Source organism: Schistocerca cancellata, chromosome 7 (genome assembly GCF_023864275.1).
Source record: "Schistocerca cancellata isolate TAMUIC-IGC-003103 chromosome 7, iqSchCanc2.1, whole genome shotgun sequence".
Taxonomy (NCBI): Eukaryota; Metazoa; Arthropoda; class Insecta; order Orthoptera; family Acrididae; genus Schistocerca; species Schistocerca cancellata.
The window spans coordinates 65,726,110-65,742,388 of record NC_064632.1 but is presented as its reverse complement, the minus strand read 5'-3'; positions in this window follow the sequence as shown (position 1 = coordinate 65,742,388).

Sequence of the window (16,279 nt, the reverse complement as noted above, 5' to 3'; positions counted from 1 at the left end):
AGTTCCCCCAGAGACCACGCCAATTTGAGGTGGCAGACAGATACCGTTTGAGGTGTGCCGTTAATGAGCACTTCGAACGTGTTTGCACACTGCCATATGACTCTGTGCGGGCCCAAGTATGGAGATCTGAGTGCTGGTCGGATGGTGTCATTGCACACCATGATGTGAAAGCACAACACCAAGTCCTTATGCAGAAATACAGGAGGGAGCGAGTGCGGTCGAGGAGGCGGCACACGAATGTTACTGATTAGCTCCTTAACATGCCCGACAAATTTCGAGTTGCAGATTTGATCTGGCGGAAGTGAAGACTCGACTAGCTCTGTTGGGAATGTGAGGGGTTCTCCATACAGTACTTCTGCCAGGGACGTGCCAATGTCTTCTTTGTACGCGGCCCGAATGCCTAACATTACCCATGGTAAGGCGTTGGCCCACTCACCTCCGTGGCACATCAGGGAAGCTTTAAGCATTTGGTGCCAGCGTTCAACAAGCCCATTGCCCTGGGGGTGGTATGCTGTAGTCCTAAATCGTTTCACACCACACAGATCACAAAGCCATTGGAAGAGGGCAGACTCGAACTGGTGGCCCTCGTAAGTGGTGATAGAAACTGAGCAGCTGAAGTGCGAGATCCACATTAATAAAAGGGCTCGGGCCACTGCATCAGCTGTGCGAGGAATTACCTCTACCCAGCGGGTAAACCTGTCCTTGGTGGACAGTATGTAACAGTAGGGGCCCGAGGGGGTAAGGGTCCAACAATATCGATGTGTATATGCTGGAATCTTCTTTTTGCCACATCGAACGTACACATGGGGGGCTGTGCATGACGTCCTACTTTTGCATGCTGACAAGCCACACATGCTTGTACCCAACTGTGACATTGATTAATCATCCCGGGTCAAACTAAATCTTCAGATACCAGACGTGCGGTGGTGTGTATGCCAGGGTGTGCTAAGTCATGGATACTATTAAAAATGTCCCGACGGAGAGATGCAGGAATCACTGGACATATGCATTCTGTTGAAATGTCGCACCAGATGGGTGATGGAAATCCAGGAAGCGTCCATAACTCTAATTTGAGTCCTATTTTAACATTGGAGTGCAATGCAACGAGTTCAGTATCCTCTGTTTGCAATTTAGGGAGTTCACTGAGGTCCAGTTGTGAAGATAAAACCGACACACGAGATAGAAACACATAATGTATGTCGTTCATAAACTGACAAGTGAGGTCCATATGCCAAAAACTTCTCGGGGATGAGTCCTTGCCTGGGTTATGGTAAGTGTATGCCAATGGCTCATCGTCGGTAAATACCACGAGATGGCGACCTTCGATATCGTCTCGGAAATATTTGGTAGCGGTGTAAATAGCAAACAGTTCCCGGTTGAAGGTCAACCATTTATGTGGGGAAGTGGACAGTTTGTGGGAGAAAAATCTGAGCGGCTGTACAACAGAACCCACAGATTGCTTAAGTTCTGCCCCCACTGCTGTATCACTCGCATCTGTAGTAAATGAGATGGGAGCATCAGGAATGGGGTGAGCAAGCGTAACGGTTGTCTGTAAGGGTGACTTTAGGTTATCAAATGCACGACACACATCTGGAGTCCACGTGACCACCCGACACCCTGAAGTGTTTTTTCCTGCGAGAGCATCCGTCAGTGGGGCTTGTATGTCGGCAGAGTGGGGGATGTGTTGCGGTAGTAATTTACCGTTCCAAGGAAGCGGCAGAGGCCCTGAAAATCTTTGGGCAAAGGCACCATACTAATGGCCTCAACCCGTTTGGGTAGGGGGCGGATGCCATCGGCCGAAACCCCATGGCCCAGAAAAGTGACACTAGTGTGGCGGAGTTATGACTTAGCAGTTTTCACTGCGACACTGTTTGCATTTAATAGTTTGAACACTATATTTAAATGGAGTTTATGTTCGTCAAGGGAGGAAGAAAAAATTAAAAAGTAGTCCAGGTACGCATATGCAAAGTCCAGTTTTCCAACCAATGAGTCAACGAAACATTGCCACATCTTTGCAGCATTTTTAAGGCCAAATGGCATAAACAAATACTCAAACAACCCAAAGGGGGTGATGATAGCGGTTTTTTCAACATCCTCCGGTACCATTGGCAGTTGGTGGTATGCCTTGTGACAGTCGATTACACTGAAAATTTGTGCTCCATGCAGTTGGGAAGCAAAGTCTTGAATATCTGAGATGGGATAATTATCTAGAAGGGTTCTGGTGTTAATGCCTGATAGTCACCGCAGAGGCGGAAAGTGTCATCTTTCTTGGGCACCAAATGAATGGGTGATAACCAACTACTACAAGAAGGGTGAATAGTCTTACTATCTAAAAGTTCCTGAATAATAGCTTTGGTGTGTTTAAGTTTTTCCGAATTTAAACGCCTAGCCTTTGTACGTATCGGTGGACTTTCTGTGGTATTGATTCTGTACTGTTGTTGATCACGAACACCGATGGGGATGATGGACCCACACCCGATGCAGTATGACTAACCTGTAATGCACACGCTTGTGTGTCCCAGGCTGGCAGGTCAGCAGTAGTGGCGGTGATCCACTGGTAGTTCTTGTCGTGGAGCTCAGAGGGGTACTTGGTAGTGTAGTGGGCACAGCTTCTGACCGGCAGTAGAAATGTCACGCGGCGTCAGCAGCGGGTGCGAGAAAGTGGTGCGGGGGTTGGGGGCGTGCCCATGTGTGACAGCTGGGTGACCTGCTTACGAGCATCCATGAGCTTGGCTTGCACGGTGATGATGCGTAAGCGGAGGGCTTCTTTGCTATCCCGAAGTTCGTCATTGTGTAATCTAAGAGAGAGCACTGCAACAGCAGTTTCAGCTAGCTCACACAATAGAGTGGAGATCTTGGATGAGAGGGAAGAGATATCTGAATCAGTGTTACAGTCTATCGAGTTAAAGGTTAGTGTACCTCATTGTAGGTTGGGTGACAGTGCATGTGCTAAGAGAAAATCTACCCCGAGCACGGGTTCATCCACATCCGCGATAACGAAAGTCCACTGTAAGGGTGTATTAATATCCTGCAATTTAAGGTGTAAATTAGTTATTTAATGAGACTGGATCAGGGAATTATTGGTGGCTCAAAACGGGGGGGAAGGCTCACGCTCAAATTTAATACCTGCGGACAAAGATATCACACTAACGTCAGCCTCCATGTCGACTAGAAATGAAAGGCAAGACACTGCATATTTCACGTACAAGCATCCTGGTGCATGAGGTGAAGAAGTATTAAGTGATAGGCATCTGTGCAGAGTAACATGCCCCGTAGTGCCTGAATTGGGAATGCACATTTCTTAGCCGCATGGCCAAAGCGGGAATGGAAATAACACCAAGTGGGACAGCGCGCAGCATCGTCCGTCATGCTGGCTGAGGTTGAAGTGGCAGTGGTAGGGGTCTTGTTTGTCGATTCCTCTGATGGTGGCGTTTTAGTACTGCTGGTAGTAGAGGAGTTACGGTGGCGGCTGCCAGGTGGCATTGGGTCCACACACATGTGCAGAGTGAGTCATGCGCACTCTGTACCGCATGATGGAAACTGCTGCGCAGATGTGCCAACCCCTGAGGCCTCAGGGCTCCTTGGGGGTGTATGGGGGGGGGGGGGGGCAGAATGTTGTAAACCTTGTCTGCAATCTTCAGTTTAGCGTCTGTTGGGGGCCGAAGGAAGTTTGAGCAACCGGATGGTCCAAAGTGTAATGTCCTGCATGTGATGTGTGTCAATCGTAGTGCAGAGATGATGCCAGAGCTGCTATGGGGATCTGGAACCCACCGAGTCGTGACTGATGAGGTAGAAGATAGCTTCCTCTGTTGATTGTTGACGTGGATAGTCACTCAAGGATGGTGCGTGGGTGAACGCATATTTGTCTGTAGTGGGTGGGGGGGGGGGGCCGAAGCCACAGCATCGCAGATCAGGTCCAGTTCATCATGGAGGTGACATAGTAAGCAAAGGAACTTCAAGTTGTCGCCACCGAAGCCGTGTAGCTGCAGGACGTGGTCGACCAAGGCAAACCATGTGCGTGGGTGGTCCTTGCAAAGGGGTGGTAGCTTAAGCCAATGGATGGGGAAGTCTGGACATTACTGTTTGTCAGAAAACGTCACTCCCTGCCACAGCTCTGCATCGTAATTGGCTCAGGTGCAGTAGCGGTGCACCAGCTTCTGACACTGTCAGTGGCACACGGTACAGTAGGCTTGGCTGACTCGACCTTGGCCAAGAAATCAACAAGTCGGGCATTCGACAGAGTAATGACAACAGGCATAGAATGGACTGGCATGGTAGAGTGACTGTGGTCGACCGATGTGCGGAGAATGACAGATTACAGTTTACAGCCCCCTCTGCTACAGGTGCATTAAAATTGTTAAAATCACCTAATTTTTATGGAACACACGCGGCAGACATGGCAGGAACGGTGTTGTTGTTGTTGTAGTGGTCTTCAGTCCTGAGACTGGTTTGATGCAGCTCTCCATGCTACTCTATCCTGTGCAAGCTTCTTCATCTCCCAGTATCTACTGCAACCTACATCCTTCTGAATCTGCTTAGTGTATTCATCTCTTGGTCTCCCTCTACGATTTTTACCCTCCACACTGCCCTCCAATGCTAAATTTGTGATCCCTTGATGCCTCAAAACATGTCCTACCAACCGATCCCTTCTTCTAGTCAATTTGTGCCACAAACTTCTCTTTTCCCCAATCCTATTCAATACCTCCTCATTAGTTACGTGATCTACCCACCTTATCTTCAGCATTCTTCTGTAGCACCACATTTCGAAAGCTTCTATTCTCTTCTTGTCCAAACTAGTTATCGTCCATGTTTCACTTCCATACATGGCTACACTCCATACAAATACTTTCAGAAACGACTTCCTGACACTTAAATCTATACTCGATGTTAACAAATTCCTCTTCTTGAGAAACGCTTTCCTTGCCATTGCCAGTCTACATTTTATATCCTCTCTACTTCGACCATCATCGGTTATTTTACTCCCTAAATAGCAAAACTCCTTTACTACTTTAAGTGTGCCATCGGAAACACTTGTAAAGCAGATGCTGGTAGTTTGAGGGGTAGGGGGTTAGAGGAGGCTGGTGCAAATCCGAAATTCCGGGATAATCATGACATTTCCTGTCTTGAGCATCCGGTTCGATTTGTACCACCATTGATTTGGATGGAAAGTTCACACTGGCATTTGGGAAACCTATAAACATAGTCACTGGGGTTTGAGCACATTGTGTCGTCCGTTTGTTGAGCACTCTGAACATGTGGAAAGTTCATATTTGGTGTAAAGTGTTCACATTCAAAGTTGTGTGCATGAAAAACGTTCTGTTGGGACAGAACACTGCCACACGACTGCCGACTCACGTACGGTAACGAAAAGTTATTGTTAATACCTGATGCCGGCACACATGGCTGTGGGGACGTAGAAGCACTGTCCCGTTGAGTACAGCTAGTCAGTGTGTTCGGGAACTGCATAAAACTATTGCGAACACAAGGTGGGTAATTGGAAAACCATGCCAAAATGTCCGTTGGAAAACCTAGTTGGCACGTGTGCGATGTAGCGGGCGGCAAGCGATCCATTGTGTACCGCTCAACGGTATGAGAGTTCATTGGTCACCAGTATGGGTTTAGTGTTGTAAGATTGCTGCACCCAATGATGTACACTATACCCCATGTAATAAGCACTATTTTATTACTCTGAAGCACACATATAGAGTTATATACATTCTTGATTCTCTGTGCACCTGTGTACTGTTTCGCATGCGGCCACAAACTGGTCACAAAGAATGAGTTTTCACTCTGCAGCGGAGTGTGCGCTGATATGAAACTTCCTGGCAGATTAAAACTGAGTGCCGGACCGAGACTCGAACTCGGGACCTTTGCCTTTCGCGGGCAAGTGCTCTACCAACTGAGCTACTCAAGCACGACTCACACCCCGTCCTCACAGCTTGGAAGGTAGGGGACGAGGTACTGGTCACAAAGAGCTTGCCAAAACAAAGATATTATATGTGAATTGGTCAATAGTCGCCACATACTTATACATTTTGCAGTACAATTTATATTCACAAATATCTGATCCAAGGCAGTAGCAGTAGTTTTTGTGATTCTTGTTGGGATTGTTATGGCCTGTTTTAAGTTGAAAGTATCTGTGAGGTTGAGCAATAGTTCTTTTCTTTTGCTGGTTCCAGGAAAATCAATGTTGAAGTCCCCACGAAGCACTATTGATTTTTTGTCTAGATAAAGCCAGTTAAGGACATATTGAAGCTTATTTAGAAATGAGTCAAAATTTCTATTTGGGGAGCGATAAATACATGCTACAACTGTATTTGCCTCACTGACTTCAATGAGTACCAGCTCAAAGTCTCTTTCTACACTCCTGGAAATTGAAATAAGAACACCGTGAATTCATTGTCCCAGGAAGGGGAAACTTTATTGACACATTCCTGGGGTCAGATACATCACATGATCACACTGACAGAACCACAGGCACATAGACACAGGCAACAGAGCATGCACAATGTCGGCACTAGTACAGTGTATATCCACCTTTCGCAGCAATGCAGGCTGCTATTCTCCCATGGAGACGATCGTAGAGATGCTGGATGTAGTCCTGTGGAACGGCTTGCCATGCCATTTCCACCTGGCGCCTCAGTTGGACCAGTGTTCGTGCTGGACGTGCAGACCACATGAGACGACGCTTCATCCAGTCCCAAACATGCTCAATGGGGGACAGATCCGGAGATCTTGCTGGCCAGGGTCGTTGACTTACACCTTCTAGAGCACGTTGGGTGGCACGGGATACATGCGGACGTGCATTGTCCTGTTGGAACAGCAAGTTCCCTTGCCGGTCTAGGAATGGTAGAAAGATGGGTTCGATGACGGTTTGGATGTACCGTGCACTATTCAGTGTCCTCTCGACGATCACCAGTGGTGTACGGCCAGTATAGGAGATCGCTCCCCACACCATGATGCCGGGTGTTGGCCCTGTGTGCCTCGGTCGTATGCAGTCCTGATTGTGGCGCTCACCTGCACGGCGCCAAACACGCATACGACCATCATTGGCACCAAGGCAGAAGCGACTCTCATCGCTGAAGACGACACGTCTCCATTCGTCCCTCCATTCACGCCTGTCGCGACACCACTAGAGGCGGGCTGCACGATGTTGGGGCGTGAGCGGAAGACAGCCTAACGGTGTGCGGGACCGTAGCCCAGCTTCATGGAGACGGTTGCGAATGGTCCTCGCCAATACCCCAGGAGCAACAGTGTCCCTAATTTGCTGGGAAGTGGCGGTGCGGTCCCCTACGGCACTGCGTAGGATCCTACGGTCTTGGCGTGCATCCGTGCGTCGCTGCGGTCCGGTCCCAGGTCGACGGGCACATGCACCTTCCACCGACCACTGGCGACAACATCGATGTACTGTGGAGACCTCACGCCCCACGTGGTGAGCAATTCGGCGGTATGTCCACCCGGCCTCCCGCATGCCCACTATACGCCCTCGCTCAAAGTCCGTCAACTGCACATACGGTTCACGTCCACGCTGTCGCGGCATGCTACCAGTGTTAAAGACTGCGATGGAGCTCCGTATGCCACGGCAAACTGGCTGACACTGACGGCGGCGGTGCACAAATGCTGCGCAGCTAGCGCCATTCGACGGCCAACACCGCGGTTCCTGGTGTGTCCGCTGTGCCGTGCATGTGATCATTGCTTGTACAGCCCTCTCGCAGTGTCCGGAGCAAGTATGGTGGGTCTGACACACCGGTGTCAATGTGTTCTTTTTTTCATTTCCAGGAGTGTACATTGAGATGTTGAAACTTATTGATTGATTTATATTTTAAACCATGTTTGATGAAAATTGTGGTACTTCCATTTTTATAGCTGTTTCTACAGAAATAATTTGCTAGTGTGTATCCTGGTACAGCAAAAGAGCCAATTTGGTCGCTATTTAGCCAGTGTTCTGTAATGCACAGAACATTAATAATGTTAAGTTCTGTATTTAGTAAGATCTCTACACCTAAAACTTTGTTTGTTATTGACTGAATATTTTGATGGCAAACAAAAAGATGTTTGTTGTTGTTATTTATTTGATTACCAGTACCAGGATTTACATTTACATTTGAGATTCTTACAGGCATTTTTATTGTATCACTGACATTCTTGCTTGGTACGGATCTGTCCATAAAAAAACCATCTGTGTGGGAGCCTGGGGTCTTCTTCTGCATTGATGGAGTCTGATTCTTTTCTGCCAATGTGCTGTGCACCACTTCTGCATAACAGGGAGATGATTGCAGTTTTGGAAAACAGAGAAGATGTGATGATGTATCTGTTTTCTTTGATGCTGTATGTCTTATGTCCAATTTTTTTACAACACATATGTTTATTTTTTCCATAACAAGCTGCTTCCCTAGCACATTTAGGTGTAGTCCACATCTAGTGTGGAATCTACAACCTATAGCATTCATATTGTGTGTTTATTTTTGAGAGTAACACGTTTTAAGCACTTCTCTCTCTTTACACCATGGTGGTAGGTCATCTGGGTATGGAATAGTCATTAATATGACATTTGTATGAGTCAAGTATCCTAAACACTTCTTTAATTCATCAGTAGTTCTTGGAGTTTCATTTTTAAATACATCACTTGCTTCTCCAAACAACACAATAAAATCATTATGAGTTAATTTGCCGACTTCAGGCAGGTGGATGAGATTTCCTGTTTCAGACATAGGAGCACCAGGCTTAACAAATGATGTTGCTTTTTTAGATATTCTGTCACTGATTCGATGGTAACCAAAACAATGAGGTTGGCATCACACTATCAAAAAATGAATGACACTGGTAATATAACTAATCATGATTTCACTTTTATGAAGCTCGATGTGACAATTTCTTAGTTCTCACCAGGAAACGTTTTTTCAAATAGTGAAACTGAAGGGCACGGCAGAGAGAATTCCTTTGATTACTTTCTCATGACATCTTGAATGCAAGAACAGGAAAAAGTTCGTAAAAGCAATGTAAGTACCAGTGAGACACACAATTTGAAATAACACATGCAACAAATAACAGTTTACAAAACAACAGGAGTTTCAGGAAAGCATAACACAAGAACTCAATGGTATAGGACAACAGTTTACACAGCAAAATCTGGCATTTAATGATTTCAAGTATAATATTAGTCAACAGTTCAGAGAGGTGAGCAAAACTATATGCAATGAATTATCCGGCAAATTATACGAGAAACTGAAAGAGCTAGGCAAACAACTAAAGCAAGAAATAAATACTGACATATACCGCAATATAAATACATTTCCAGAAAGAGTATCATCCAGAGACGATAAACAGGAACAACTTGCAGATGAGTTACAGAACCTTAGTGAAGCATATTCTCTAATTCAGGAGACGCAATCCCAAGTGGATGTTTCAATAAAAAATGTGATGAATGCAGTCAATGAGCTGCAAGATGTGTGCAAAAACTTACCTAGGTAAGTACAAAAGTTAAATCTAAGAGTTGACCAGATGTAAAAGATATGTACAGATGTAAAGGAAATAACTGAAAAAGCTGAAGCCGGGTTGCTGGATAAGGGCAGCATCCTTGCTGAAAAGGTAGTGTTAGAGTGCAAAAATTATTTAGATACAGAAGAAGAAGCTCTAAAAGAGAAAGAAAGTCAATTTCTAGCTAAGATACATTCAGATTTATAGGAATCAGAGGAAGGGTTACAAGACAGTATTGCTAAAACTACTGACATTCCAAAACAACATTTGACAGAAAACAAACCCACACTTTTAGAGAAGTTAGATACTTTCTCTGGATAACCACAATATTTGGCTAGCTTGTCGAAGGAAAATAGCTAATGTTGCAGAATGCAGCAACACTTGCTGCAGCTGTACCTGCTGAGCAAGTACAGTTGCCGTGCACTATGCCACAAGCGAACATAAACTGGCCTGTTACTGATAGTGCAGCATGTTTGTCAACATTACTTGCAGATGAGGGATTACTTAGGCATCGAAAATTTCCGGTATTTACCTCTGAAGGGGAAAGAACAAACCCTGTAGTTTTTATCAGAACATTTCGAAATGTTTTACACTGTACCTGAACTGAATTCCAGAAAATTAGATTTGTTGTTGGATACACACAGGGTGACATTCTGCTATGGGCTACAGACATGGCGGAATGTTATCACTACTATGAACAGTTTGAGAGAGCTTTTCTAAATACTGTATTTACTCGAGTCCAAGCCGCACTCGAATCTAAGCCGCACCTGAAAAATGAGACTCGAAATCAAGGGAAAAAAAAATTCCCGAATCTAAGCCGCACCTGAAATTTGAGACTCGAAATTCAAGGGGAGAGAAAAGTTTTAGGCCGCATCTCCAAATCGAAACAAAGTTGGTCCACTGTAAGATGAGGCAATTTATGTCGAATGGATGACGATACAGCTACAGTAGTTTGGTTCGAGTCGTAAGCTTAGCAGTTAAGCTTTACCAGGTAGCCATTGCTTTAGCCATTGCTATGCGTCAGGCGCTCCGTCCGTATTTATACGGGTACCCTTCCTTTTTCACGTGCTTCATCTGGTTTGAATTGATTGCTTATTTTTCTTTGATCTGATAAGCGCAGTTTTCTTTGTTATAGGTGTTTACATCACTCTACACTGAATATGCATTACTGTACTGTGTCACGCATTGTTTGTCGTACTCTGATACTGCGTGTTTACGGCCTGTCGCCGATCACGGCATGGCTTGCTGTGCGCGCTACCGTCGCTTACAAATAAAAAAAAAAAAAGAGAGAGAGAGGAATTGTCTCACTAGCGAAACAATGGCAAGAGACTGCTACTTGTTGTTACTTACACTGCTGCTTTCTTTGATAATGATGCCGGCCGTGGTGGCTGAGCGGTTCTAGGTGCTTCAGTCCGGAACCGCGCGACTGCTACGGTCGCAGGTTCGAATCCTGCCTCGGGCATGAATGTGTGTGGTGTCCTTAGGTTAGTTAGGTTTAAGTAGTTCTAAGTTCTAGGGGGACTGATGACCACAGAAGTTAAGTCCCATAGTGCTCAGAGCCATTTGAACCTTTTTTTTTATAATGATCAACAAGAACCAAATAACAGACTGCGTATGATAGAAGATGTTCTGAACGAGAGTTTAGCGAAAATTTTTCTCCGTTTGAAAATCTTTGCAGGCGCCTTTTTAGTACATTATATTCTGCACAGAAATTAGAGTCATCTTAGATTTAAAAATCTAGTCAATTGCCTCGCTTCATTTCTGACTGTATCGCTGTTTAGCATAAGAATAATACGAATATAAACATGACATGATATGTATATTCTTCTGCTTTTGCTGTTGTCTCACTCTAGTTTTGTGGTTTATTCCGCAGACAGAATTTAAATGAGATAGCAGCAAACACGAAACAATACATGGCAAAATGTTTATATTCGTATTATTCTTATGGTGGCGAGAATACTGCATGTGTTTCACAATTTATAAAAGTTCCTACCATCTCTTCTCACAGATAGGAAAAAATTCAGAATGTAGAGTTGGCCATATTGACAAACATCCTAAACATTCTTGCCAGTCGGGTTTTCGTAGTACATTGAAATGCTGCTACATTCGAAGATGAACAATACGGAATTTGTATTTACTTTGTTGGATAATGTATGAAAATGCAGTGGTCGAAACTCGGTGCAGAGAAAAAAAGCTTGTCTTCCACCTTTTTTTTTAAATTTATTTACTGACGCAGAGGTTTTGGCGCCAGTATTTATCTTTGTGCCTACAAAGCATGCCTGTGTAGCGCTACATATATTCGAGGGCAGAACTAAGTTGTGGCGGCACCCACCGACATTTTTAAGAACTTCCGCTTGCTTTGCACTCGATTCTAAGCTGCAGGTGGTTTTTTGGATTACAAAAACCGAAAAAAAAGTGCGGCTTAGATTCGAGTAAATACGGTAAATATCAGTCTGAGGCCATACAAGAGAGACTCAGACGTGAAATATTCAACCCAGCTCCATTCAGGAGTAAACATGTAAGCTTAAGAGACTATTCTGAAAAATATTTGGATAAAACCATATACCAGAAGAACCAGGTATCTCAAGTAGATTTGCTGAAAATTTTAAAGATCGTCTTCATGCCCACGTTAGGGAAAAACTCATTACCGTTCCAGAACACGACACTGAATACTTTCTATCTGTACTGGACTCAATAGATTTGATATACAAAGAGAGGCCAGTACAACCCAATCCTTTTAATACGCAGATAGTGTCACAGAGATTTACAGATCAACAACTCAACAACGGATTTGTGGTACAACACATTGGTAATCTTACCAAATACAGACCTATGGCTATGGTAACGGTAATCACAACGGCAATGGCAAAAGCTGTAAATTCAAGGGTGGATATAAAGAAATGGGAAAAAATTTAACTAAAACAACTACAATGGCAAGTAGAGTATAGTCAGCCTGTACAAATGTACAGACACAAGCTGCCGGCAATAATCAGCCGATTGCTTAGGAAACACAAAACAGTATCAAACATTCGAATATTCAACAGCAAGGTAATGCACATATGCCAAATAACATGCAAAGGCAAAGAGAATTTCAGCCGAGAGCCTCACAGGATACTAATTGGCAGAATCAATCACCAACAGTCCATATAGAAGAAGTTATGCCTAACCCAGAGGCCAATGCCACCGTGACACCGAGAAATGAACTGGTAATGGTAGTCCCCCATTCTGTGACCTGAGGGAGAGTGGGGGCATCAGCTTGACTGACACTTCCTTTATCAGATACAATCAAGGTAGTGATATGAAAGGTGATCTGTATCAAAGTAATGAGGGTACACAGGAAAACTTGACAGAGGGAAAAATACAGGCTATTGTTAAAGCCAAAATATTTGATCTTGATGTACCCATTGTGCCTGACATAGGTGCTATAACTAATTTGATGTCACAAGGATTCTTTCAAGAACTGAAAAAACCTGGGTGTATACCCACACTGTCAGTGCAAAATTGCAACATACGAACTGTGACTGGTCAGAAATCAAAAGGAGTCAAAATACAAGCCTGAATTCCCATCCAATTAGGACAGTTTTCTGTACGATGCAATTTTTTGATAGTAGATAGATTAATAGTTGATTGTTTAATTGGTATAGATGCATTTAGGACATACCACGAACAAATTGATACAGGAAAGGGCCAATGTCATTTTACTCTAAATAACAAATTATTTGCAGTAGACCTAATCAGGGGACATACTGATAGAGGTAAAACTGAAGCTACTCACGACTTTGAGGTTCAGTTGGTAAATCCCATAGTTGTGTTTGTCGACACATAATAACGAACAGTCAGCAGCAGAAGAGGCACACACCGACACAATAAACACAAAGGTAAGTGAACCAAAGTGCTTGTCTCAAGAACAGCAAGCATTACTTAGGGAACTGATATTTGTATATATACATGTATTTGAAAAAAGACCAGGTATCATTAAGGATTTTGTGTATTAAATGGAAGTATATCCTCATGAAACCTTTTGTTCTACTTCATCCCTATACCATGGACTAAGAGGGAAGCAATAAGAAAAGATATTAAAAGGATGCTAGAATGGGGCATAATACAACCATTATTTTCCCCTTGTTGTTGTCCTATTTAGGCCTTGAGTAAGCCAGATGGCAAGCTGTGCTTGCTCCTCAATGCACGTAACATTAATAAGATTATTGTACCAATTCAAACACGCCCAGACAGTTTAGAGGAATGGCTTATGAAATTCCATGATGCTAAATATCTTACTATAATCGACCTTCGGTCCTCATATTGGCAAATAAAACTAAATGAAGAAAGTTAGAAGTATACTGCCTTCATATGTGGGGGCAGGAGCTTCAGATTTCAAGTATTACCATTTGGATTGACCATAAGTGCAGGTATATTTATCTCTGCTCTGGACAAAGTACTGGGGCCTGAAGTTTTGATTAAGGTAACAGTATACACGGGCAGCCTTTTAGTCGCCACACCCACTTGGGCAGAACAATTAAGATTAATTGTAAAAGTGTTCAGCCATTTTTCTGAACATGGAGTAACAGCACATCTCAAGAAATCTGATTTCAGACAAGAAAAGGTAAAATTTTTAGGACACGTAATCTCTGGAGAAGCCATACTGCCAGATCCTAAAAAACTTGATGCCATCAGGAACTGTTCTGTTTCTCAAAATAAGAGGCAATTAACGGCATAGTACGTCTAGTCTCATTTTTCAGATAATTCATCCCTAACCAACTTATGAACAGTGATGCTTTACTCAATCTTCTCTGCAAAAAATGGACCATGGTTATGGGAAAAGCAATGTCAAACCAATTTTGAGAACATCAAGCAAGCCTTATTAAATGCTAATATTTTATCTCAACCAGACATGAAGGATTTTTGTTTATGCACCAACATATCTTCTCAAAGTCTGTGTGCATGCCTTTTTTCAAATGATAGAAGAAGAGGGGGAAAAATCATCCTTAAAGTAATTTGCTTCACCAGCCACATCTTATCCGAAGCTGAACGTTCATATTCAGTTATGGAGTTGGTAGGTTTGGTTGTAATTTGGTCCTTTTGAAAAGTTTGAATACTTCCTTTGGAATAAACACACAAAAGTATTCGATTTTGAAATAGTGTACATAAAAGGAAATCAGAGCATAATGCTGATGCTCTTTCTCAATTACCACAATGCTTAGAGGGAATTTAACAATCTTTTAGAGCAGGAAGATGAAATAAGAGCTATGTTGATGCAAGACGCTCTGACCATTCTATGCCCACATGTGCAAACACGTGGAGAAATTACAGCGGGAGGACACACGCTAGAGTAAGGTAAGAGCAAAACATAAGCAAAATGGTGATAGAAAGTTAAAAAGGTTTTTCATTATTCACAAAGGTGTTCTGTTCCGTAGGAACCATTCCAAACAAGAACAATGGTGCATGTGTTTACCGGAGGAAAATGTGGACTTTATCTTATACACACACAATACTTGGGGCCATTATGGCACTGCAAAGTGCACTGACAAAATAGGTAGATATCGTTATTTCCCCAACCTTAGACGAAGAGTACCACAGGTGGTAAGAAAGTGTATTATCTGCCAGAAAGCAAAACATTCTAACATCTCCAAACAGATTGAACTACATCTCATTGTGGCTAAAAAACCTCTAGAACAGGTATCGTTGGATGTGGCTGGACCCTATCCCAGAGGTAAGTGGGGAGTAAAGTATATAGCAAGTCTGTATGATATTTTCACCAATATGTAACACTGTATGCTGTACGGAACATTACAGCCAGTTCAATTATAAGTCAAATCAAAGAGGATTATTGTGCAAGAGTAGGAAAACCAGAAGTCATGTTAACAGATAATGCCTCGTATTTTATTGGATGTAAATGGAAAGAGTTTGTAGATTCCAACCACATCAAACACATTTTAGTATCCAAATTTCTTCCCGAAGCATCCCCCATAGAAAGGGTGTTCAAGGAATTCAACACGTTTGTGAGGACCTATACACCTCGTAAACGTACCGAGTGCATTGAATATGTCACTTCCTTCTTACAAGTCGTTAACAACCTCCCCCATACATCAACTGGATTTACACCAAATGAGCTGGTGTTCAATTGCAAACAAGTAGACACGTAGGGAAACCTTTACCCAAGATACCGATACAGGAATTATCACTGGAGGATAAAATATGACAAGCAATGATCAACCTTGAAACCTGGGCTATATATAGGAAAGGAATTTATGACAGAAAGCTGAAACGTACAACACAATTTTATATAGGACAAAAGATGTTACTTAGAACACATCCCAAATCCACAAAATCTGGAAAACTGAACCATAAGTGGCAACTATTATACACCAGACCATACATGATCACTAAAATCCTCTACCCATGAGCATACAGATTGGTACACACAAACATGGGGAAAGAAAAGAGCCTTTAGCCACACAAAGACTTGAGGACGTTTATATACTTAAAAAGGGCTGTATACCCTTTAAGTTTTGTATATGTATAATAATATTAGATTTACGATGCTGGAAAGTCACATTCCAGAATTTATATTGTTAGTTGTTAAGGAAAATTTTTGTTTGTGTTATTTCTTATATATGAAATGTGTAAATGATAAGATGAGTGATTGTAATAAGGGAGAATTTTACTTTTATGTGTCTAGAGACGATGATACTCTGAATACAATGCTTTGCCTTGTGTGTAGCCCAATTATAAACAAATAAATGAGCTTGTGAAATGCCTGGTAGTGTGCAATCCAATACACATCTCGCCGCAACGCAAGTGG